Here is a 23,301-nt window from a genome sequence, read left to right as displayed (position 1 = left end):
ATGTCATAATGTGGCAGTAAGTACCACCAGCCTGTTGGTGGTACTACCACCACACCATCTCCAAACGCTGGGGTCATAATGACCCCCTTAATTTCTACATTAAGCCAGCATATGCTTCGTTTATACTGCCGTTTCATCTTCAACTTCATCAGGGCTACAATCAAACATAAAACTCTTTAAAATAATGTCTTACCTAACCAATTTGATCATTACCATCACAAACACAAAATAGTACAGTAAACTGTATGGTTGTTGATGTTGGTTTGTCTAGGGAGATTCAGGATGAGTCTGGCTGCAGCATTCTGTATGGTCTGTAGTTATTGGAGGAGTTGAGCTGTGATCCCTGCGTAGAGAGTGTTGCCGTATCCAGTCAGCTCGAGATGAGGGCCTAGGTGATGGTGCATTTGGAGCTTCAGGTAGCCATTTGAATATCTTATGAAGCATGCGGAGGCTGAAGAAGCAGGAGGAGGAGACAGAGTTGACCTGGGTCATCCTGGACAGCTTTTTGTCCAGAATACTGCCTAAGTTCCTAGTGTGGTCAGAGGTGGTAGGAGTAGGTCTGAGTTCTAAGGGTCACCATGGTGAGCTTTTGTTTCTGAAAATCAGTACCTTAGTCTTGTCCATGTTGAGCTTCAGGAAGTTGTCCTTCATCCAGCTGATGTCAACTGTCATGCAGTTGTGAAAGTTAGTCTTGGTGTTGGTGGTGTCTTCAGAGAGGGAGTGGATGAATTGTGTGTCATCAGCGTAGGATATGATGTTGAGTCCATGGGTTTTGGTGATGTTTGGCAGAGGTGTCATATATGTGTTGAAGGGGGTGGGGCTGAGCAAGGGTCTTCCACAACTGATCTCCTTGGATTTGGCAGTGAAGGCTGACTTTCTTACATTCTTCCGGTTAGCAAAGAGGCAATCCATCTGAGGGTGGATCTTTTGGTGCCTATGTTGTGCAGCCTTGTGATGAGCATGTGGTGGGAGACCATATTGAAGGCTACCGAGAGGTCTAGGAGAATCAGAGCCACAGTTTCTCCTCAGTTGAGTCGGGCAGGGATCTTGTTGCTAGTTGTAGGAATGGCTGTCTCAGTGCTATGGTTGCTGTGGAATCCAGATTGGTGGGAGTCCAGTAAGAGGGTCTATTCCACATGTGAGGAAAGGTTTTATTTGATGACTTTTTCTAATACTTTGCCCTGGTACGGAAGCAGGGAGATCGGTTGGTAGTTGATGCGTTCACTGGGGTCTACCAATGTGTTTTTTAGTAGGGCTTTGACTTCTGTGTGTTTCCAGTCCCTGGGACAGTGACCATGGCAATTGAGGTGTTAAACAAGGTGGTGAGTACGTGGGTGATTCCAGCTTACCCTAGTTGAAGATTTGGTGAGGGTATAGGTCGGTTGGGGCACCTGAGTGGACCGAGTTCATGATGAAGGAAGTGTCTTGTGTGTCGAGCTGGCTTCATTCAGTTAGTTCTACAGCTGTGGTGGTAGCGAGGTCACTGGGGTTTGAAGTTTTTGTAGACGTTGGTGATCGTGTTGTGGAAGACGTTTGCACTGAGTTCCTATGGTGGGGTAATGTTTTATGAGGCAGCTGAGGGGCTGGAAAATTCTTTGCCCATGCTGAAGAGTTCCTTGCTGTTATTGGAGCATAAGTCATTCCATGAGGCGAAGGCCTTTTTCTTCGATCCTCTCAATTATCTATGGTAGAAGCTGAGGGCTGTCTTGAAGGAGGTCTTGTCGGCAATGTCCTTATTTGTGCAGCATCTCCCTTTCAGTTGTTTACTGTGTCGTTTAGCCATTCTGAGGTCTTCAGAGTACCAGATGGCCTGATTGATGAATCTTCTGTAGGTGTTGTTGCCAGTAGGAGTGATGCTGTTGGTGCAGTTGCTGATGCACTTGTTGAAGTTTCTGATGTTGTGGTCTAGGTTGTTGGAGGAGATAGGGTGGGTGATGTTGAAGGAGTGATCCATGTGTCCTTTGAGACTTTGCTTCAGCAGTAAGCAGTATTGGGCAGACTGGTGATGGAGGTCCATGGGCAAGTGATGCTGAAGTAGACAATAGAATGGTCAGTCCAGATGAGTTCTATGGTGTGGCTGTATCTAATGCAGTCACTGGAGATGAAGGTGGGTCTAGCATGTGGCCTGCAGTGTGTGAGGTGTCATGGACTAGTTATTTGAGTATAGTGTTGTTCATGCTGTTGAGTAGATTGGTAGTGTTGATGTCATTATGGTCATCGAGAAGGAAGTTCAGGTCACCAAGGAAAATGTAGTTGTTGCCATCCATGACCAGAGGGGGACCAATTTGATGATAAAGTTGCAAAAGGCTATATGAATTGGTGGAGGATGGTAGGCAAGGTTGACCCGGATGATAGTTTTGCTATGAGAAGTTGAGGTGTTCCATGGCTAGGGTGGTGACATCATTTTTAGTGGTGCACTAGATGGATTACTTGTTTAAGATGGTGATCCCTACACCATGCTTGTTGATGGGGTCCTGGTGGGTGATCTTGTATCCTTCAAGTATTGAGGTGGCGAAGTTTGGCGTGGAAGTGAGGATGAGCATGGTCTCAGTGAGGAAGAGGACGTCTGTGTGAGGGTAGAGATGAGGTCTCAAATCTCAGTAGTGTGTTTGCATTGTGCTTGGGTGTTGACAAGGGCGCATGCAAGTTGGTGTATTTGTTCAGGTGGTGTCTGTGGTGTGTTCGGGGTGGGGATAGTCGGTGGGCTGGTGTGTGTGCTGTGGCAAGAGGCAGTGGATGCAGGTCAAAGGTCCTATTGTGGCACGTGGGTTGGCATGGTAACAGTGTTTGTATCAGTGTCTGAGGTTGAGGGTGTGGAGCTCGATTATGGTGTATCTTTGGGGGGCGGGAGGGCCAGGGATTATGGTGCTGGGTGCAGTCCAGGCATTGAAGGTGACAGACGGACTTGCTTTTGATGGACCTTTGGCATGCTGGCGGCGCACCAGCTGCACTCGTTCACTGTGCTATCACGAGGTGGTTTGCATTTAGTAGGTCCTAGGGTGGATGGGGCTTCTGTTGGTGGAAAGAACAGTGAGGGGGAAAACCCAGGTGGGAACACCCGGGCAGCAGTTGTGTCATTGGATTATGCTGGAACAAGCAGGAACTGGAGGCCACAGGCAAGTGGCAGGCTAGGCGTCAATAAACCTAAAACAAATGGACATGTAGGGCCAAATGTATGACCATTAGAGATTGCGACTCACAATTTGCATTTTTTGAGAGTCGCAATCTCTAATGTAGAACAGTGTTTCTGGCACTGTTTGCAATAAGGGACATGTGTCATTAATATTCATGAGGCAGGTTGCGGTTTGTGACCCATTTGAGAATGCCCGCACTCACAGAGATGGTGACCTGCTATGGTCAGTAGACCACCATGATTGTGACTGTTTTTTAAATAAAGCATTTTTGTAATGCTTAAAGGAAAATGGGATGCATTTCAAAAATAAAAATGAAACATTTCAGTTTCATTTTTTAGGAGCAGGCAGTGGTCCATGGCTCTTGTTGGCGCCCCCATTCACAAAGGCAAAAGGGGTCTCTTTGGGACGTCCTCTGCATGCCCCTTCCTAATAGGAACTTGCAATCCCTATTTTGCTAGTCAGTAACAGGTTACTGACTCGCAAAAATAGGAATGGTACATAGTACAAGTCCATTTTGTGGTGATAAAAGACTAATTTTCCAGTTTGCAACTTCAAAATAGCTTTGTACACATGCCCCGTAATTCCGCATTACTGTTTAAGCCACATGCCTGGTGAGTGTTGAATAATAAAATATGATGTGATTCCACGATTCTCAACCCCAGCTTCATGCCACCTTATCTCTCGTTCCTGTCTACCGTGTTAGCAACAAAAAATCAGTACTTCGCAGTCATTTTTTTGAATCTCCATAAAGTGTGTGCCTGTTTGGTTATTTCCTCTCTCGTAATCACCTTTGTGTGTTCACAAATCTTTTTCTTCACTGGGAAGATCGTGCTCCCAATATACAACTTTCTATTCAGACATTCAAAAACAAACACTGTGTAAGGCGTATAACAACATATGTTTTAAGCTTGCCTTTCTATCCCCTTGTAATCGATATTCATTACATTTATTCAATCCTTTGTGCATTACAGTTAAGACAAGGGAATATCTAGTTTACATCTTGCCCCACCCAGGCCAACTGTCTTGACTTTGGTAATGGCTGTTAACTGGCTGATCCATCAATGAGCTAGTTTTCTGTATAAAAATGAAGGGATCACCTCCTATCTAGTTTACCAGAGTTCGTCACAATATAAACTATTTCAATTTTTACCAAGGATGTAACAGATCTCCACAATTTCACCGTTTTTTGTTGTTTTAAAACTTAATGGATCAGGGATTACATTATCTATATCTCTTTGTTTTCTTACACTTGGGCACTAGAGGTGTTTCTATGCTCACCCCATTCATTCTTCTTGCTGCTTTCAAGAGCACACACCTCACATACCCTTTTTCCTTAAATGTTTCAAATATATTTTTTTCCATTTCATAACCATCATCCATACTGCAATTCCTCTTAGCCCTTAGAAGTTCCTCATATGAGTTACTCCCTTCAAGGTGATTAGGACGATGATTACTAAAATCCAGCTCACTTATTTCCTGCTGTATCCTTTTTGTGTGATCTTGCCCTCTTTAAACACTGATTTAGGCCATAGTGTGGATGAAACCACCAACCTACAAAAAAATCATCCTAGGTTCTTTTCCTATCACTGTTTAAAGGGTGGTGAGAGGAGCAGGTGATCTGTAATGTTTCCGTAAAGTGCTCTTTGGGGATACCCTCTCTCCTTGAACCTTTGGATCATAATCTTTTGTTCAGCTTCAAAGAATTGATCACTGCCACAGTTCGTTAGAAACTTGATATTATTATGTTTTACATACAGAGTTGAAGAAAGTGAATTCCTCTTTCCAGTGACTTATCACATGAAATTGGTTAACTGGCCACTCCAAGTATGGTTTGAGATTCTGACGTATTTCATTGGATGATGTCATATTAACGTGTTTTGCATGGTGAGAGACTTTTCACTGTCCGCACTTGTTTTGAAACTTAAGAGAATGTATGGCTCTCTTGGGTTTGCCATGATGTATTTTTGCATTTGCTCCATTTACAGAGCACTTTACCTTCACCCTCATTCACTAGAAGTATTTCTCTGGGTACCATTTGACAGGATCTAAATGGCTATGCATTGATATCACACTGGGGAGTTGCCAATACCACTGTAGTTCATTGCATTCATTGCATTACATTACATTTTCCATATGGTGACATTCAAAACCACTATCACGTCCCCATGGTTGAGAATGCAATAACAGGTCCTGAATGCCGAGAATATTTTCTCCAAATTTAGCTTGGTGATTTCATTCTGACCATCACATGCAGATTATTGCACGACTGGTATTCACTGATGTAATGCTTGTAAATAGTTTTCTGTTTAATATATCTAGCAGATTGATATTATTGTGCATATGAAATATTTACCTAGATGATATTAGGGCATAGTTTTTTTTTTCATAAATAGATGTATCAGATTTGGAGATTGTACCACTTAAAGATCATGTCAGTTGTCATGTTGCACTAGTCTGTTTTCTATGTCTTGTACAGAGCACATAAGGTGTTATGGCGATGTTAGCTGTGAGCAAGGCTGTCAAGTCAAAAGGCATCAGCAAGCTATGGAGATTGAGGAAAAATAGCAAACATGTCAAATTCGAATGGCACCCAGAGTAAGCACATTACTGCTGGACAAAAGGTTTCCACTGTGTATTTATACTTACATCAGAGTTTCTATAGGAAGAGCATTTTTTGTTTTGCTAATGCCTTTAGCACCATTTGACAAAATATGGTGATCTATCAAGCTGGGTCTAAGAAATAAGGGTGCCCCAAAAACTTTATTTTCCCATGTTAATTCCCATAGGAAACTTCTGTCAGCTATGACAAAATATGGCTGAACGGGATTATACCGAATTTGATAGAAGGTTGGAACTTCTGAGTGTTTTTGCAATATGGTGTGGATCCTTTCAGATGTTTTCGAGAAATGTGCATTTAAAGAGATGCTTTGGGTGGCCAGGAATCCAGCGGTATAAAAAATTGAAACAATAGGGCCCTCTGATTTTCTGAGGAAAATTTTCTCCCATCAGCCCTTTTGGTACTGCAGGACCTATACTAGTAAAGTATTATCTGTTTGGCCAGCTGCAACTTAGAAAAAAAAATTCTGTTCCAGTTTCCTGAAAAAAAACCTTTGAAAATTGTATAAGAGAGTGGGGTAGGGAACCCTGACCCTCAGGCACTTGTGGGAAAACTGTTAAAAAAAACTGAAATCTACAAGTCACAGTTTAGTAAACTAATTATTGATTTTGAATTATTTTGAAATTAAGTTATTTTATTGTATGCGTAGTTAACAGAAACCACTGCATAAAAATACTGCAATAGAATTTTTAAAAGGCACAATAAAATGTATAGCTAAGAATACTATTTACATTTTATAAAAGTTGTATGAATAAGATGCTGTAGGCATAAACTGCATAGTTAGTTTTAGGGTTTATCTGGGGAATACACAATTAAGTACTGTTCTGTTACTAGAAGGAGCCAACTGTTTTCCTCTTAGAAGGTTGGCTTCGTCATCTGGATTTCTAAATGGAGAATGTTTTTTACGACAACTGTCAGAAATATATTTGTCTGAACATTAAGACGTGTTTCTTCTTTTGAAGCCAGCGATTTCTGCTTGCTGGCATGTTCTCACTCCAAGAATTTTTAAGCAGTTGTGCAGAAGATCTCTAAGCTCATTCAGTAATGCTGGACTGATGCAGATGATGTGTGTAACTATTTCAGGGACTTGGTTGCAATCGCTGTACAGGTTATTGTTTCCTCTTACAAGCCATTTTTGGCACAGGTCTAATGTTGGAAAATCTCCCTAACGTATGCATAAGAACAATTTTTTCACAACGGGGGACCAACTAGAACCTAAGTAGGTCTGTAGCACCAAGGTTTTGTAAAAATGAAATATGATCCAGGAATGCGCTCGCTTTGAAAAAGCACTTTTGCCTCCCAGAAGAGATGGAGCATGAACACTTTTGTGGATGTACTTCTTGAGGACTTCATAGAATATTGGAAGATCCCGTAGCCCCTTAATTTGCAGGTTATCTAGAGAAGCCTGTAGGTAGTCCCTATGAGGGCTATATCTTGAATTAGTTGATAGGCTGATCCATAGTCTTTGGTCAAAGGTGTTTTCCTCAGCACTTCTCAGTTTGTGGTAGAATCTGACAAACGTTCCTTGTCATGTATACTTTTGCTTCATAAGCCTATATTCCAGACTTATTTGGGCTGGGGAGGCATTACGAGAAAGCCGGAAGAGCTACCTGTACAAACTGAGATGCAGTGTTTCCAGGCACTTGGAGTAATGATTGTGGAGGGTTTTACTACCGAAGGCAATAGTTAGCAAATATGTTGCTTTAATAACCTCTAATAATAGGAGAAACAATTAGCTTTCTGTCATTTTCTGTAAAACAAGAAAGACTGTGAGGATAGATTCAGCTTTAGATTTAATTTGCTCCAATTGCTGCTGGCAGGAGCCTTTTGTGTCAAACTTAATCCCTAGGTACTTATATTTGCTGTCTTTAATTCATTTTTTGTTTGTTTAAACTCCAGGATCTAACTGGCTTTACTTTTTTCTAAAAGTTAACACTTTTGTTTTATTCAGATTGATTTGCAGCTTGTTGTCCAGGGGATAGGAGGTTAGCTTGTGTAGGCCCACCTTAGTTCTACTAAAAAGGACAATATCATTTGTGTGAAACATGCTTGGCAAGGGCTTTCTATCGAGTTTGGGTGCATGAGTGTGTATCTGGTCGAGACCTTAGGTGAGGTCTGCCAGGAAGAGGTTATATAACACCAGAGCTAACACACATCAAAGCTTGAGACTGGCTCTTATCGGATTCTTGCAAAAGAGTCTTGTTTCATCCCTTATTTGCATCTGGATCTAAGTGTTTGTATGAAGCATTTGTATTGCCTTCAATAATTGCCCAGTTGGCGAGTATTGACCAAAGCTTCATCCTATGTATGTGGTCAAATGAAGCATTCAAATCCACGAAAAAGGCATATAGGAAGCTTTTAAGATTTTTATTAAAAGGAGGGCCAGATTAGTAAGGTTGGTTATTGTGCCCATTCCTTTGCAATAGCCAGATTGATTGTATGGAATTTACTGTTGCTCATCTACCCAGGTGCATAGCTCCTGTAATTAAAAGCCCAATTAGTGTTTGACTATAAAGGCTACCAGGTGGTAAACAGCTGGATAATTTTTGTTGCCTCCTATGCATATTGGGTGAAGGATGGCACCTCTCGAGGATTCTGGGATTTGAATAATAACAAAACCGTAATTGAATGGAGATGTGAAAAAGTTTGCCCAGCTTGCAGAGTTGGATCTTAATAGGGTGGGCCCGATTCACAAAGGTAAACTTAGACCAAAAGTCTATGTTTAGACCAAAAGTCCAAACCTAGATCAAACGTCTAACTTTACTACGAGTAAGGTTAGAACTTTTGGTCTAAGTTTAGATCAAAAGTCTAAACGTAGGCCAAAAGTCTAACTTTACTAAGAATAAAGTTAGACTTTAGGTCTAAACTTAGACTTTTGGTCCAAACTTAGGCTTTTGGTCTAAGTTTACCTTTGTGAATCGGACCCATAGTTTGGAAGTTCGCTGGGACCAGTTGCCTCATCCGTTTTGCTATTTATCTAATTTTAACTTGCACGCATCTCATACACTGGCCTCCACTCCTTGGTCCGTGTGCTTCCGTTCTATTCTGCCTTCCATGATCTGTTGTGCTGCCCCTGCCTAATGCTCCAAGATCACCTTACAGCACACGCTCCCCGGGCCTACCCTCAGTGGTCCAAATGCTTCACCTGCCCACCCCTGCCTGTCTTCCATAGTTCATTTTGGTGCCCCATCCCACTCTGCTGCCTTAGAGGTCAGCTTTCTGCCCCAGGTCCTTTCTGTCTGCCTTCGCAGTATGTATGCTGCCCCTGCAACCTCCTGCCTGTCCTCCATGGTCTGTTGTGCTGCCCCCGCCATACCCTGCTACCTTTAGAGGTCAGCTTTCTACCCCGGGCCCCCCAGCCTACCCTTTGTTGTCCATGTGCAGCCCTGGTCCCTCCCACCTGTTTTCTGTGGTCCACTGTGTTGCACCTCTTTGCTGCATTCCAAGTCCAGGCTTCTGTCCCAGCTCCCCATCCATATGCTGCCACTCCCTCCCACTTGCCCTCAATGGTCCTTTATGTTGCTGTGCTGTCCCTTCCACCCCTACTGCCCTCTGAGGACAGCCTGCTGCCCCTAGCCTGTCTACTGCTTTCCATATGCTGCCCCGGCACCTTCCGCCTGTCCTGTGTGGTCTGTTGTGTTGCCCCTGCACTCCCTACTTTCCTCCAAAGCCAGTTTGCTGGTCCTTGCCCCACAGCCTGCCCTCAATGGAATGTTGTGCTGCTTTTGCCCCTGCCTGCTGTCTTCTGAGGAAACTAAGGAAAACGTTACTGCCTCTAGTCCACTAGCCTGCTATCAGTTGTCCTTACGCTGCCTACTCCCACCTGCCCTCACTTTGCTGCCTCAAGTCCACCGATCTGTCTCCAAGGTCAACTTGCTGCCCCTGTTCCCCCACCCCCCATCCACAGTATTGGAGCTGCCCCTGATCCCGCATGGCTACCCTCCATTGCCCCTTGTACTGCCAATGCCTGACCTTGCTGACCTTTGAGGGCAACTTTTTACCCCTGGCTACCATGGCTTGCCATCCATGGACCATGTGCTGCCACTGCTCCCTCCCACCTGCCCTCCATGGTTAGCTGTGCTGCCTTGCACCTCCCTGCTGCCCCCTGAGGTCTGCTTGTTGCCCTGGTACCCTTGCCTCTCCTCCATGGCCCGTGCGCTTCCCCTTCCCCCTCTTGTCTGCACTATATGGTTTGTTGTCTCTGCCTGCCCCACCCTGCTGCCCTTTGAGGCCAGCTTGCTGCTCCTGGCCCCCACCAACCTGCCCTCTGTTGTTTGTGTGCTGCCTCTACCCCCTACTACCATTGTCTGTGGTGTTGCTCCTGCCCTTACAGCCTACCCTCCATGTTTCACTGTACTGAGACTGCCACTCTCTTCTGCTCTTGTGGTCTCTTGTTCTATCCATGCTCCTCCAGTTTACCCTCCAAGGTCAGTTTGCTGCTCCTGAGGAATACCCTCCATTATCTGTTTGCTGCCAAGTATCCTCCTGCCAGCACTGTGCGATCCGTTATGCTTCCCCTGCCTTATCTGCCTGGCCTGCATTGTCTGTGTGCTCTGCCACATTTTGCCAGGCTTATTTTTTTTTTTGGTTTAATTATTTCTTTCTTTGGTACCACAGTACAGAAGAAGACTTTCTTTTCATAGATTTCATTGGTACTACAATACCCAAGAAATAATTAGAAGAAGGGCCACACTGGGTCCAATGGTAGTGGGAGTTGGTTCCAATCTTTGCAATTTATTTTATCTACAGTGAATAGCTGTGGGGCCAGGGTGTGCTCACATCACTTTATAGGCTAATTTCAATTCTCCTTCAGGATTCAGGGTCCGGGTTCTGTAATGGTAGCCACAGTATTTTGTTTCTTCTAGTTGTCAGCCGATGAAATCCCTCGGTACAGTTTGACCAGTTGGCAAAAGTACAAGGGAGAAAAAGCTCAGAAGGCTGTGTTTTCTGAAATTATGGTCCACAGAACCAGCAGTCCAGAAATGCCTAACTTATTAACTCCTTCAAAACCACCCTGGGCAACTATTTAAAACCAAGGGGCATATTTATACTCTGTTTGCGCTGAATTAGCGTAATTTTTTTTACGCTAATTCAGCGCAAACTCAATGCCATATTTATATTTTGACGCTACACACATCTAGCGCCAAAAAATTGGTGTTAACATCATTTTTTTGATGCGATAAACCTCCTTGCGTCAATGAGATGCAAGGTAGGTGTTCCCATCCAAAAAATGACTCCAACACCCTAGCACCTTATTTATCCACCCAGGCAAAAAAGACGCACGGGTGGGAGGCAGAACCAAAAAATTACGTTAACACCGATTTGCATAAAAATGTAATGCCTGGGTCAGGGCAGGCATTAAAATGAGGAAAACACACCACTACATAAGGAGAACACGCAAAAGCAGCATTACTAACCCACAGGAGAAGATTGAGGTAATAATGATCCAGCTTGCTAGACAGCACAGAGGACAGCAACAACTCCAGTAATCAACAGCACGACAACACAGCTCAGAAAGGTGACACAGAAGGCAGGAGAAGGTTTTCAGAACACGGACAACCCTCCTTCGACTCAGGGACCTGGACATTATTAGGACCTACTGACTGAACTGGCAAGCCTTACTACACCTGCTGCACCACATTGAGCCACAAATCACAGCCAGCCTGCAGACCCCACACAACATACTACCTGTGACAAAGCTGCTCGCTGTCCTGCACATGCTGGCTATTTGTTCCTTCCAAACAATGGGTGCACTGGTTGCTGGTGTCTCACAGCCATTGTTCTCTGCATTCCTGCCAAAGGTGTTAGATGCTATCATCTCCCAGAAAACCCGCCACATCAGCTTCCCCAACTCGCAGCAAAAGCAGCCTGAGAACAAACAGGGGTTCTATCAAATCCATGACTTCTTCCATGTGCTCGGTGCAATTGACTGCACCCATGTCTAGCTCGTACCACCTGCAGCAACTGAGCATTTATACATGCATTCTATTAATGTGCAGGGCATAGTCGACCACTGGGGACTATTCATAAACATTTTGGCCAAGTATCCTGGGAATGTCCACGACGCCTACATATTCCGGCACAACAGGATCACTGAGCAATTCCAGGATGGACAATATGGAAATGGCCTACTTGTGGGTAAGTCAACAAATCTAGCAATATACATGCAGCACACCAACCCTGTCGGACACACAAGACATACACCTCTACAGTAACACATGACCAGGGTAACACACATGTGCAGGTGATAACACATATGTTCCATGCTGAAGTACAGCACAATCAGTGCAAAAAACAAATACATACACCCACATGTATGTAACACACCCATAACTTGACAGGCACACCACGTGAAGGACAGGTGTAGACATGTACCCTTTGCTAACATCAGAACTACACAGACCACTACAAGTGCCCACATGTTGCCTACTACGTGCACTTCACACACAGTACACCAAACAAAGAATAGCACAGACATGTCAATGGCATACACCATGCCCATGTCATGTAAGTTCCAAATAGGCACAGATCCCTCAAGTCATGCAATGCAAATCACTGCCAGAACAAATATCAAATACTAGACAACTTGCACCTATATCAACTGCATCTCATCAAAACATACCTGACTTACCTGTAGTGTGCAGAGACCTCTGCCTGACGCATTGGCTCAAACACATAGGAATACAAGATCAATGCCCATCACATACCATGTGCCAGATGTGTGATCGGTGGTACCACACCTACTTTAGTGCCACCTCACACACATCACCCATTAACTCACAACACCATCATGTCTGTACCAGATAAAATAAATGGCCCAACATGGAGCAGAGTCACTGTCAGACAATGAGGATCAGGGATGTCATACTGGGACCCAGTAGGAGAAAACAGAACATCACTGACCTCACATGCACTCTTCCAAGGTACACATTTGGTAAGTAGCTGAGCTCCATCCCGTAGCAGGCACTGTTCATGTGTTGACAGTATAACTGCACATTAATGTTTTGGAAGATAGAAGAGACACTGGTAGTTATATTGATCATCCTGTGACAATGGGATACACATCCTTGGACACTTCATGGCTGCCACAAATATTAGCTGCCACTCTGGATCATAAAGGGACCTTTGTAATAGCCCACAGTTCCATTGTCATGGCCTGCACTGTATGTACAACTTGGCAGATGACCATTTCGTTATGACTTGAAGCCACATTGTAAATTGGCCACCCTCCCATGCTGTATGTAGTGTGGAAGGGGTGTGCAATGTGTGTTGCTGCAGGTATGTCACCACAATATACATAGCCTGATTATGCTGACTCACATGTAGCTGCCACCTAAAACCTGAGGAAGAGCCAACAACAAACACCACACCAGGGGTGCTGTATGCAGGTTGCAATAAGGAAGTAGACTGTGCTTTGAACTCAGATGATTGTGCCACAAATGCATGCTGCATACTGCTGCACACACAAAACAACATATGTACAGGGTGGTGTATCTTCCTGCACAGATACATCCACCTCCATAAGGCAGCTAGTCAAGTACCCTGGTGCAGGATAGGAAGTGTTGTTGCACGGCTGTATTTGAGCAACTTATGCTGGGGACAACAAAGGGTTGCCAAGTAACATGTCACACATGGGTCATTCTTGCATAGTCGAAATGTTGCAGGACAGTGCAGCCAATTTTGGAGACGTGTTGTACATTCTCACTTACCAATTTCAAAGGCCCTAAGTGTCACACATCATCTGCAATGACACATGTCAAAAGGGATGGGATGGGATGTCCAGTAGTGTTACCGTATTCCCACCACATCTGACTCCATTGTGTTGTGAAGATGTGTCATGTCCCCTCTAGTGATAGCACACTGAGACAGAGGTACACTACACAATGCATGATACATACATAATGACCATCAGTGTGAAATCTAAATCATATGTCCAAGGTCCTTGAGTCAAACACAAGATTGTCATGTACAACAACCTAGTGCTGAGGAGACATTACACAAGCATAAGAACTCACACCTTACCACAAATATATATGAGTCACAACCAGCTCTAAATATCAACTGCCATGCTACATGGCATACCTGTTGCAAGCCTTGACAACAACTTACTCCTATAATCGTTTTCAGCGGATCAGGGATATGGCATACAGCCATGGATGATGACCCCCATTTCCCAACTCAAGCACAGCAGCAGAGCATGCATATTATGAGGGACATCAGAGGACATGGACTATTGTGGAGAGAACATGTGGCATCCTGAAGTCCAGATTCAGGTGCCTGGACATCACAGGAGGCAGCCTCCTGTATGCCCCAGACATTGTCTGCAAGGTAATCATGACATGTGCCATACTGCACAACATATGTGTGCGGATGAACGTCCCCTTGATGAACAGATTGATGACCTGCCTGAGGAGGAGGAGGATGGTGGAGAAGAAAATTAGGGGGAACAGCACAACACAGCTGCTGGGATACGCCGCAGATCGCACCTCGTTGAAAACTTCTTCACTTAATAATCACGTTATTCACCTTGTACATTTTGTCAATAAACACCTCACTTATTCACAAAATCCGGCTTTGGTCTCTTCAACCTACACAACATATACCACAGGATTATGGCCCTCATTCCAACCCTGGCGGTCTATGACCGCCAGGGTGGAGGGCAACGGAAGCACCGCCAACAGGCTGGCGGTGCTTCCAGGGCCATTCTGACCTCGGCGGTAAAGCAGCGGTCAGAAAAGGGGAACCGGCGGTTTCCCTCCGGTTTTCCCCTGGCCCAGGGAATCCTCCATGGCGGCGCTGCATGCAGCGCTGCCATGGGGATTCCGACCCCCTTCCCTCCAGCCTGTTTCTGGTGGTTTACAACGGAACAGGTGTCATGGGGCCCCTGGGGGCCCCTGCACTGCCCATGCCACTAGCATGGGCAGTGCAGGGGCCCCCTAACAGGGCCCCATTAAGATTTTCACTGTCTGCTTTGCAGACAGTGAAAATCGCGACGGGTGCTACTGCACCCGTTGCACCCCTGCAACTCCACCGGCTCCATTCGGAGCCGGCTTCATTGTTGCAGGGTCTTTCCCGCTGGGCCGGCGGGCGACCTTTTGGCGGTCGCCCGCTGGCCCAGCGGGAAAGTCGAAATGACCCCCGCGGTCTTTTGACCGCGGTGCGGTCTTTCGACGGGGTTACTTTGGCGGGCGGCCTCAGCCGCCCGCCAAAGTTAGAATGACCCCCTATGTGTCTAACCTCAGGGAGCATGTCACAAACACTAATCTGATGAGTACAGTAGCAACATCACATGTGATGCGTAAGATTAAACTGATATCATCACACATATCACAAATAGCCTCATCACTTGAATGTGATAACTGAAGGGCACAATCTATGGACCACAACATATTAATTACATCCACGTTGACAACTTTTACAACAATAGCTCATTACACACAACTACAACATGTCTAAATAGGAGGCAAACAAGGGGCCCACACATGAGGCAGTGGAAGTCAAATCATGGTGAGACTAATATTTGAACAGACCACTGACACGACTCAGTGTGAGAGCGTGTGTGACAAAGGGGGAGATATAATTGCTGACAATGGTCATCATGATTAGCCCAGGTATGACGAGCAATGTGAGACATTGAGCCTGCGTAGTACATCCATGGAAATCAGTCCTGCCACTGCCATGGGGCCCAAATTCTGACACAGGGTACACATGACCTCACACTTTGGAGGGACACGTCTGTGGAATTCACATCAGAATAGATGGCAAACATATGCAGCTAGGGCTGCAGGTCCACCCCACAAAAAATAATATAACACTGCTAAATGTAATGACTTTGATCTGACTATTGTGAACAGAACATGATATGGTAGGAATGCAGGCAGAGTATGTCAATCTTAGTATTTACCAAATATGTATACATGTCAGACATATGTGTAGTCCACACACAAGTGACCATATACTCAAGATCAACATATGGAGACAGTTGTCAGGCAGCGTTCTTCACTCATCATCAATGCCCAAGCTGTGTATATCATCTGAAATGTAATGCTCTGTAAGACAACTAAACACATCACATGAGTAACCACATTTCACAATCACATTCCATTACTGTTGCATAGTACTGACTGCCATACATATGTGGATACACTGTTGTCACATATGCATACATATGCATGACGTGAATACATTTGCATACTGTCGATTCTGTAACACACACATTAGCGAAACAAACCAATCACACCCAAATCACATTGTTGTATGGACTACCACATGTGGCTGAACACAAAATGCCACACTGCAGCCCAGCCCATTCAATTCATATGTTGATACATGGTGCATCCAGTGAGAATGTACAAAATTACGCAAATGCAATGAAAACATCCCCAAACGCAAAGTATATGACCCATGGTTCATTAGCATGAATTCCACCTTTGCACTCATCTCGATGCTGATTTACTGTTAAGTCGACGCATAAGGTTTATGCGACAATAAAAAAAGACGCACGTAGGTCATGCATCAAAAATACTCATGCAAGTATCAGATGCGTCAAATAAATACACTCATTACAGAAAACGTGACACACAGGGACGGGAAGTGATGTAATAGGAAATCATGTTTACAGGCATGGTACAGTGGGTGTACTTCCACTTTCTCTTTACAGCCTGTGCCTCTTTTGACTGTGTGGTTGTGTCTTGGAGTTGGTGGTGTGTTATTGCTCTGTATTGTAGCTTATGGTGTCCCTCCTGTTGTGTTTTCGGTAGTATTTGATTGTACTTTGTCCCAGTGTTAGTGTTTTTGTGTGTTTGTTGTATCTTTTATTGTACTTGTACTGTGGGGTGTCTGTTCAGGATAGTTGTTAAGTTGGGTTAGTTGGGATTGTTATTTTTGAGGCTTAAGTTTCCTTTACTTAATTTATTTTACATATATATTTTTTGTCAACCTGTACCTCAGTGATATGTCTGGTAGGGAGAGGCTGACTAGGATGGGGGAGGATGAGCTGGGAGAATTCGTGTGGCTGGTAGCCCACTACCTTCCATTAATGTTGGAGATGGGGGCTGTGTGATACAGGGCTAACAAATGGAGGCGAGGCAGCTGCAGTGGGGCAAGGTGCTCATCCACCTGAAGAGGGTGTACCGCAGAAGCAGCAACGACCGCTAGTTGAAGCATCGCTGGGCAGAACTGGTGGCCAGGGAGAAGGATCTGCTAGACTATCTTGGTGTGGTGATCCGTGGCCCTGTTGGTGAGTATCCCATTGGCAAACAATTTACTGTTCACCACACTTGATGACAGTAGCAGATGTGTTGGCGTGTTGCATGCAATGCTCGTGGACATGTTGCATGCAACCAGAATGAAAGTGTCCCTGCACCAGTATAGACATGGGATTCACATAGCCTACCATTTTTCCAATGCAAGTCAGATGTTTGGTGAGTCATGCAGAGCCATCACTAAGTCAGGTGTACAATACAAGCTTTATTTCGACTTTTCAACAAGTCATGAAAGCAGCACATAAAACAAATCTTACAATATAAGATACCCAGAGCAAATATGTTAAAAATCACATAGTTAAAAAGCGTAACAATAAATACAAAACATTAAAATACAGTGACATATCAGTCAGTCCAACGTAAACATTTTGGTGGCCAAGTTATCATGTTGCCAGTCCACCCAAGGACTTTCTTACAGTCATTATAGAACTTAAAAAGTGTGCTAAGATGCCACATATTTCAATAGAAGGTAACATCTGTAGATAAAGATACGCGGGGTGACATTGTCGCATGTGGGTAGATCCTAAAAAAGGCATTAAAAGGCGCTTTCTCTGTTTTCCATAAATTTACAGAAGAGAACCACATGTATTGTACGTTGAGCTGACTTTGTATCACAAGGACAGATCCCTAGTATTGTACTCCAATCATTCATGGTCGGAAAAGTTACCAGACGGTGGAATGTGTCTAGCCTTAGCCTAGTGAGGACGAAACGATGTTGAGGTTTTACAATGTTTATCAAGTAAGACTGTATGCCCTCCGTGGACAACATCAGTTGATTAGACATGACACTGTGTTTTTTTGCCTCTGCTATCCACCTCTGATCTTCTAAGTACTGCGGGGACAGGGACCTCAATTCTTTCCTAATTCCGGGTTTGTGTAGTATTCTTTGTGGCCCATATTTTCAAAAAAAGTCATAATAAACCTCAACCAAGGGACTCTTAGATAAAAACTGATGCTGTGCAATCCCGTAGAACTGCCCTGTTTAGGCCATTGTGTTCTGAAGTCCAAATTTTCTGCCATAGCAATATTGTCTGTATCTTTATTAAGTCAACTAATAATGGGGCCCCTAGTTCTGAATGACTAATGTATGATGAAGTGCATTTTGGTACCATTAACAAATGTCTCAAGAAATCATTTTCCACTGTTTGGATTGGGTTACAGTTGGTATACCCCCACACACCCACTCCGTACGTGGCAGACGGAATACATTTAGCTCTATAGACCTTTAGCATGTTCTGCGGAGTGATCACCCCAAGCCTCTTTGTAAAAATCTTCAGGGCCATCGTTGTCTTCGTGATCTGTAGCTTCTTAATTTTTACACACTATGCCCAAGAGCCTTGTTTGTCAAACATTATGGGGGTGATTCTAACCCTGGCGGTCGGTGTTAAAGCGGCGGCCAACCCGCCAACAGGCTGGCGGTAAAAAATATGGAATTCTGACCCTGGCGGGAACCGCCAACACAGACAGCCACTTTAACACTCCGCTGCCACGGCGGTACAAACAAACAGCGCGGCGGTCACCGCCAACAGCCAGGCGGCAGACAATGTACCGCCCACCCTATCACAACTCACCAATCCGCCACCTTTTCCGGGGCAGGAGCACCGCCGATAAAAACACGGCGGAAACAGACTACGAACGGGAAAACGCTCACCACTACGCACTCCAGGAGGAAGGAGGACAGCATGGATCCCGAATTAAACATCCTACCTGCTCTCGTCTACCTTCTCATCTACCACGAGTACGAAGTCCGGCGCAGACGACAGCGGTGAGTACTGCACCTACGACACACGGGAGGGGGGAGGACGAAAGGTTACAGGCACACACATATGCGACCCCCAACTATGTACACACCAATGCAGAGCAACAAGTCACAGTGACACCACCCAAACACCCCTGAAAAATGCTAGGACATAATCAAATTTGGAAAAAATATTTATGTACCAAAAAGCTCCTGAAAATTATCGTACAACCATGAAAGATATTCACAAGAAAACAAATGACATACACATCAGTGTATAACTGAAGTAACAAGTCCTGCACATTCTACGAATTCATCATGTCCGTGGGCCAAAGTTTTGAGAAACAAGGGCAAAGCCCACACAGGAGACCTGAGTCCTTTGGAGAGAACACTGCAGGGGCATCAGATGTAAAAACTACAGGCACCTCAGGGGGAAGGGAAGGGGGGGGCACCACAGCCACATGAGTCCACGACGCCAGATCCACGAGGAGCCACCATGCCCACTGTACCATCCTGGGGAGTGCAAAGCCACAGTCTCTCAATGTCTCTACAGTGGGTGGGCTGCCCACTGTACCATCCTGGGGAGTGCAAAGCCACAGTCTCTCAATGTCTCTACAGTGGGTGGGCTGCCCACTGTACCATCCTGGGGAGTGCAAAGCCACAGTCCATCAGGTGGATGACAGTGAACCATAAACAGTGATTGAGACGGCGGTGCCCAGTGGAGCGGTGCTTGACAGGAAGGGCCCAGCGGAGCGGTGCTTGAGACGGCAGGGCCCAGCGGAGCGGTGCTTGACAGGAAGGGCCCAGCGGAGCGGTGCTTGAGACGGCGGGGCCCAGCGGAGCGGTGCTTGACAGGAAGGGCCCAGCGGAGCGGTGCTTGAGATGAAGGGCCCAGCGGAGCGGTGCTTGAGATGAAGGGCCCAGCGGAGCAGTGCTTGAGACGGCGGGGCCCAGCGGAGCGGTGCTTGAGATGAAGGGCCCAGCGGAGCGGTGCTTGAGACGGCGGGGCCCAGCGGAGCGGTGCTTGACAGGAAGGGCCCAGCGGAGCGGCGCTTGAGACGGCGGGGCCCAGCGGAGCGGTGCTTGAGACGGTGGGGCCCAGCGGAGCGGTGCTTGACAGGAAGGGCCCAGCGGAGCGGTGCTTGAGATGAAGGGCCCAGCGGAGCGGTGCTTGAGACGGCGGGGCCCAGCGGAGCGGTGCTTGAGATGAAGGGCCCAGCGGAGCGGTGCTTGAGATGAAGGGCCCAGCGGAGCGGTGCTTGACAGGAAGGGCCCAGCGGAGCGGTGCTTGACAGGAAGGGCCCAGCGGAGCGGTGCTTGACAGGAAGGGCCCAGCGGAGCGGTGCTAGAGACGGCGGGCCCTCTTCAGCGCTGCTCTTCTGCACCGCGGGCCCTGTTCAGCGGTGCTCTTCTCCACGGCGGGCCCTGTTCAGCGGTGCTCTTCTGCACGGCGGGCCCTGTTCAGCAGTGCTCTTCTCCACGGCGGGCCCTGTTCAGCGGTGCTCTTCTCCACGGCGGGCCCTGTTCAGCGGTGCTCTTCTCCACGGCGGGCCCTGTTCAGCGGTGCTCTTCTGCACGGCGGGCCCTGTTCAGCGGTGCTCTTCTCCACGGCGGGCCCTGTTCAGCGGTGCTCTTCTGCACCGCGGGCCCTGTTCAGCTGTGCTCTTCTCCACGGCGGGCCCTGTTCAGCGGTGCTCTTCTGCACCGCGGGCCCTGTTCAGCTGTGCTCTTCTGCACCGCGGGCCCTGTTCAGCGGTGCTCTTCTCCACGGCGGGCCCTGTTCAGCGGTGCTCTTCTCCACGGCGGGCCCTGTTCAGCGGTGCTCTTCTCCACGGCGGGCCCTGTTCAGCGGTGCTCTTCTGCACCGCGGGCCCTGTTCAGCGGTGCTCTTCTCCACGGCGGGCCCTGTTCAGCGGTGCTCTTCTGCACCGCGGGCCCTGTTCAGCGGTGCTCTTCTCCACGGCGGGCCCTGTTCAGCGGTGCTCTTCTGCACCGTGGGCCCTGTTCAGCGGTGCCTATCTTCACGGCGGGCCCTGTTCAGCGGTGCTCTTCTCCACGGCGGGCCCTGTTCAGCGGTGCCTATGTTCACGCCTGGCCCTGTTCAGCGGTGCTCTTCTCCACGGCGGGCCCTGTTCAGCGGTGCTCTTCTCCACGGCGGGCCCTGTTCAGCGGTGCTCCTCTCCACGGCGGGCCCTGTTCAGCGGTGCTCTTCTCCACGGCGGGCCCTGTTCAGCGGTGCTCATACAGCAGGTCAAGGGAGCCAGACCTGGCCTGGACTCCCTGCTCAGTCGCCCTTGGACCGTGACGTTTCTGGACCCTTCGGGGACGGACTCCTGGCCTCCTTAGTGTCCTCCTTCCCAGCTGGGATGTGACATGTGGGGTCCACCTTCTCCGCGCTCCTGCTGCCCTTCCGCTCCTTTGATGGGGCTCTCGGGCCCTTGCCTCCCCTAGATGGTGTGGGTGGTGAAGTGGCCGCACATTGCTCCTTGGGGGCAACCCTGTCGGTCCTCGCACGGCGGCCCTTGTTTTTGCGGGTCCTCTTGCCGGGGGGGGGGACTGGACGTGTACTTGCTGCAGATCGATGTGTCACTGCTGGCAAAGGGTGGGCTCCAGAACCCATGCACAACAGTGACACCCGAAGCTGGGCTGGTGGTGGCTGCGGTGCTCTTGGGACTCTTTGCAGATGGAGGGGAGAGCTCATCGGAGGGAAAGAGGTCAAGATTAGGCAGGAAAAGTTTTTTAGGGCCAAGGTAAAGGGTAGGAGAAGTGGAGATGGAAGTGGAGGAAGAGGAGGTGGTTGTAGGAGAGTCAGGTGTGCTGTCATTGGGTGAAGGTGCTGGTGCTGTAGGCTGTCGTGAGGTGGATGTCTGTTGGGTGGGTGGCTGCCTGCGTTTGTGTGTCTTGGAAGAGGGGGTGACAGACACAGTGGGAGAGGACACAGGGGACGTGTAAATGGCAGTGGGGGTGGTGACTGCACGAGTGTGGACTGTACTGGAGGGTGAGGTGGTGATGGAAGCACTGGCTGATGTTGGGGTGCATGCAGGTGTGAGTGTAGACGTCACAGGGAGGGAGGAGGGAGACGAGGAGGAGGGGGACACAGGGGTGGTTGTGACTGTTGGAATGTCTGCATCTGGGTGTTGCTTGGGTGAGTGTTTGTGGGATCTGTGGTGCTTGTGTTTGGATGAGCTGCTCTTGGGTGTTGAAGTGTGTGCAGGCTGGTCTGATGGTGTGGATGGGATAGGCTGAGGAACAGGAGACAGAGAAAGGCTGGAGGCAGTAAGAAGAAGGAGGCTGGAAACAGGGACAATGGCTGCCGTCAGTGCTGAGGCCAGAGCAGTGAACGCTCGTTGATGGGCAGCCTGACCCGAATTAATGCCCTCCAGGTACGCATTGCTCTGTTGCACCTCCCTTTGCACACCCTGGATGGCATTCAAAAGGGTCGTCTGCCCAACAATGTGCGTCCTTACCAGGTCAATGAGCTCCGCACTGAGGGCAGCAGGGGCAACAGGGGCAGGGGCTGAGGTGCCTGGGGCGAAGGAGACGCGTGCCTTCCTGGGCGAACGGGCACGGAGCGAAGACTGAGGGGCTGCTGGGAGGGCGGGGCTGGTGCGCTGGGTGGCGGCTGTACCTGTAGAGGCGGGGGGCCCGGATGTTGCCGCCACCGCTAGGGAGCTCCCATCCGAGGACGTGTCGCTGTCGCTGCTCTCACCAGCGGTCCCCGTCGTGGTGCTCCCCTCGCCCTCCGGATCACTGGTGCCCTCGGTGTCTGTTCCTGGGCCCACCGGGGCCTTGTGTCCTGCAGCTCCCTCGTGCTCCGATGCCAAATCTCCTCCGCCTGATGATGCTAATGCACACATGCACAAGAAGATGAAGAGAAAGGGTGGGGGGAGAAAAAAGAAGACCAGGTTGAGTGCATGCAATGTCAACACCGTTGGCGGAGAGGACAGACACAGGAGCCTAATGCACTAAGCCGCGCATTCGGGGTACACTACTCAGTACTACTGACTAGGACAACAGGCCAAGAGACGTCAAACGCGCACATGGGAGATGCTGGACCTTCAATGGCTGTACTTGTCACCCTACAGAGGTGGGGGCCGGGGGCACAGGGCCATGCCTAAGGGAGAGGACTACACTACAGAAAGCGCCCAGGCCTAATGTCACCCACAGCCCTCCTCCCCCACCCAGACGCCTCCACTGCGCAGAAAGATAGGAGAATGTGCTGATACTCACCCCCTTGTGTCTGCTGTGATGTCTTAAGGCGCCCATCCAATTCAGGGTAGGCCACCGCCAGGATCCGGGACATCAGGGGGGTCATGGTGCGACTGGCACCCCTCCTAGGTTGGGAGGCCATCCCCAGCAGTGTTTCTGCGGTCTTCCTTGTTCCGCGGCGGATGTCCTCCCACCTCTTGCGGCAGTGGGTGCCCCGTCTGTTGTGGACCCCCAAGATCTGGACTTCCTTGGCGATGGCACGCCAAATGTCGATCTTCTGATGGGCGCTGACCTATTTGACATGTACAGGGTGGAAAGGAGGAAATCATCAATGACCTG

Source organism: Pleurodeles waltl, chromosome 6 (assembly GCF_031143425.1).
Source record: "Pleurodeles waltl isolate 20211129_DDA chromosome 6, aPleWal1.hap1.20221129, whole genome shotgun sequence".
Lineage (NCBI taxonomy): Eukaryota > Metazoa > Chordata > Amphibia > Caudata > Salamandridae > Pleurodeles > Pleurodeles waltl.
This window is presented reverse-complemented; position numbering follows the sequence as displayed.